The sequence below is a fragment of the Chaetura pelagica genome, unplaced genomic scaffold (genome assembly GCF_000747805.2).
Source record: "Chaetura pelagica isolate M959 unplaced genomic scaffold, ChaPel_1.0 scaffold90, whole genome shotgun sequence".
Lineage (NCBI taxonomy): Eukaryota > Metazoa > Chordata > Aves > Apodiformes > Apodidae > Chaetura > Chaetura pelagica.
The window spans coordinates 17093174-17097269 of NW_009953496.1; positions in this window are offsets into that span (position 1 = coordinate 17093174).

Here is a 4096-nt window from a genome sequence, read left to right on the forward strand (position 1 = left end):
TTTTTTTTTTTTTAATCTGGCTACAAATACATAGTTTGCATCACTCATGGGGTTAGGTCACTTCCCAGTACAGACTCTCAGGGTGGCTTTGACAGACTGCTTGGGAGGTACTGTGCATTGCCTGCCTGTGTTGCACAGAACAGGGATGCACATGCAGACCATCGTAGCACCTTCCTAATAAACACCTTAATAAGTGGTTGTTAAAATCCTGCTGATGAGATGAGTATTTCTTGAACTGCTCTAACTGAACAGCTTGCAATCATCTCCATTTTTCCTTTGTGCCAATTGAACAATAATACTTCAGTCAGCTGCAATATTCTCATTTTTCATTTTTGTTTACTTGCCTGGCTGTTTCCAGCAGAGAGATGTGGTTATGGGTGTGATTTGCCAGAGGTTCTGCCTCTAGAGCATCATGTCCACAAAGCTGTATCCCATACAGCAATATCTCTGCCAGGCCTCTTAGTCCTTCATGAGGAAACTGGTATTTGGCTACTTGTGGCTTAGCTCCCAAGCAATATTCTGATCTGATAGTCTGGTAGTTGTGTGACTTACTAATTAAGAGAATAGCATAAATAATCTATGAAGATTTTTGGTTTTGGTTTTGGTTTTTTTGGACCTTGGGCAGAGTTTTAGCATCAAATGCTAGGAATACATCTTTTTCTGCTCCATGAACATAGCTCCAACTGAACAGTTTGGGTCCTGAGCTCTTTTTAATCACCTGTTTGGGATGCTTGAGTGTATGCAAATAGATGTTTCACTTTATTTCGTGGTAGCTCTTTATTATAAAGTTGTGAGCTCTAATGCTTTGGCAGTGAAACTTTCCATTCACTTTATTGATCTCTTTAATTTTTTCTCTTAACATACCAGACACTCTGTAAACTATGTCATGTTCTAGACATTCTGTTTACTTTCTGGGGTAAAAATCATGGCAGCTATTCCACAGATGCAAAACCATTATGGTAATATCAGAACAACATTAATATTGGGATGCTGTGCTGGACTCAGGCCTGGATAAAATTGTGATTTAATTTCTGCATCTTGCTGACTGTATAAACTATCTTTCCTGAGTTTTTCCATTAAGATCATAAATTCACATGCTTTAGCTGAAACTATTGGCTTCTATGGATTACCTAAAATTTTAATTCGACTGCTTTTTGTGGGTCTTATGCCTAAAAATTACAGTATCTTAGGGGAAATATTATAAAATAATATATACGTAACTTTAGCTTTTGGCCATTCTGCCTTCTTATTTTGCTAGTTTTCAAAGCCTAGTGCATTCACTCATGTCATCTCTTGATGAGACATCTGATTTCTCATCTTGCCTTTGCATCTGGTACAAATACATTTAATTCTGTTGCTCTGCCTGGCATGAACATCACATGCATGCAAAATCTCATCTTGTGGACCGACACTTGCTTATTGAATGTGGTTGCTTTTCTCTTCCTTGCAATTCTGTAATTTTACCTTTTGTGACTTAAAGAGTGTTTAATTCCTGAAAGAGTTTCCTTTCATGTTCCATCTGCTTCAGAACAGAAAGTCTGTATGTTGCTATATTGTTTTCCTTGTTACCTCTCTGTGGTTGCAATATGCGTTCTAATTGTCATGGTTTAGGAGCTGACTCATTTCTGGTATCTCTGACAGCACTCTCTGCTTTTCTCCAGGGTCAGGTGGAGTATCCTATCTACTCAATCCATTCTCAGCTGCAGGTAATTCCAAAATAAATTCCTATCAATTAATCATGCCCTGACTTCAGAACAGCCACAGTTTCTGGTGTGGTGATCCTGTCTGCATGCTGTGTTCCCCTTTCTACACACGACACTGTGTTGCAGACACCATGTTCAGGTAGGATTATGAAGCTTTAACTAATTTGGTCTTCTATACATTCAGGAATGAAAGGGACTTTTCCACAGCTTGGGCAACTGAAAGGAGTACCTTCTGGGGTAAAGTGAGTTCCATTTTGGTTGCTTGCTTTGCAACAGGGCATAGCTTGCTGTACTCCTGAGAAAGCATAGCTACTCTTACAATTGGGCTGAGCTTGGAATCCAAGGGATCAGTGGAAAATATAATAGTGACACAAGATCAGGTATTTTTCAGTTTGGGGAGTGCCAGATTACATCTGATTATCTCTTTGATTCCAGGTTCTGTCTCTGTTGCTCTTAGAAGAGGGAATCCCAGCTAGAAGCCTAGGCTTGGCAGTCTGGTGTAGTCTCCTGAGATAGTTTCTGTCACCCCTTGGAATCCCTCAGCTCTATCCATGCTATTGGCCTCATCTGATCCAACCCAACAAAAGCTGCTCCAATATCCTCTATTCAAACATTTTCTCCTTGGACTTCATAGCAGGTTCCCAGCATCTATTTCTGTACAGCCACAGCAAAACTTGGTGAAGGCCAGCTGTACTTCTGCCTTATGGGAACTGGAAACAAGCCAAACCCAGACAGATGTGTCTACCTGCATGGGCAATCATTATTGTCTCTTTCTTTGACAAAATTATGACCAACATGCTCTTTTCTCACTCAGTGTTCATCTGTCTACATTTGCACATTTCTAAGCTTATCAAGACTGGCTTGAAAAAATCTACCTTCTTATGAATTTTGCCTGTCCTTGCTATCATATCTCAAACAGGAGCAGGGTGCAGAGCTGAGTATCTCAGGCTTCTGAGCTGGTCCGATGCCTGTGATATCCCCAGGGCATCAGGACACTCACAGGTTTCCTTCCCTCTGCAAAAGGCATGTGCACCCTCCCTATATTCTCTCCTGGCCCTTCCCTGTCCTAGCTGTGGTGGCCACTTTGCAGAACTTGTTTCCCTGGCAACAAGGATTCATATTAGGACACCTGTAACTCAAAAAAAAAAAAAAAAAAAAAAGGTGCAAGACAATACCTTGTTCTCTAAAAATCCAATGGACTCTACTGTAGCTGAAGTCTTCACATGCTAATAGAAGAATTTCCTAAAAGTGAGACAGCAGCATTGTTTCCTATGTCCCATCTCCTGCCCCACTTGCTGCCCTCATTCACACTCACCTATCCCTCAGATAACGTGACAGTGCAAAATAGAGCATCTGCAACAACTGCAGCTTTTCCAAATAGTTTTCTCTTGCAGAATAATAAGCAGCAAAACTAGTAGCCCAGGATGCCTGGTTTGTTCTTTAGCTTTGAGTCTGACTTTTCCTATTTTACCTTGATTGGGCTGTGTTTGCAGAAAGACTGACTACTGTGTCAAGCACTCATGTAACCTGAACCCCAAGCTCACTGAAAGGTATGTCTCTAAAGCAATGTAGTTGGTTAGGTACTGGAAGCTGTACAGCTGTGTTACCATGCTGCTTTCTCAGGATTACTTAGCTGTGCTGGCTGTAGTTTTTCTATCTTGCAGGACATCATGAGAGGGGGAATTTCTTTCTGTCTTTCCAGTCAGTTTGATGGGTGTCAGACCAGCCTTGCTATAAAAATCCATCCACATGATCAGCATGGTATTGCAGGTTGTTCTGAGTCTGCTCCAAACCGCTCTGTCAGAAGATGGACTCTGTGTTTGAAACAAAATACAGCACAGTTTTCAGCATATCTAATAACATGGTGCAGCAAGTTTCTGGTAATCTGATGACATGCCCCAGTGATTGCCTATGTATCCACTATCATGCTGCAGCACAAACTGCAGTGGGAGTTCAGTAAGTGTCACTGGGTTTCCTTACACCTCGTGCTCCTATCAGCACAGGACAAGCCTTTCATTTTCTCTGCATTTCACTTGCCCATTTGTCCTTCACGAAGATTAATCCCAAGTTTTCTCTGCACATGCTCTTACTGAACTAAAGCCTCTGGACTTGTAGCTGTGACAGCAATGAGTGCATCATGTGGCATGGTCCTGGCTCCAAGGATCTAGAGATCTTGCTTTTGGTGTTGACACAGAAAAGCAGAGACCAAGGATAGAAGGTGCATTGAACAAATATGAGTTGTCATTGACTGGCCTGAGACCCCAGACCTTGACACTGGTTGCCCTTTGTGGGGCCACCAGGAGCAGGAAGACAAGGAATGAGAAGCAGCAGCAGATACGACCTGTGTGTTTGGGCAGAAGGCTGCAGGGACACCCACAGCCTGTGTTCAGCAG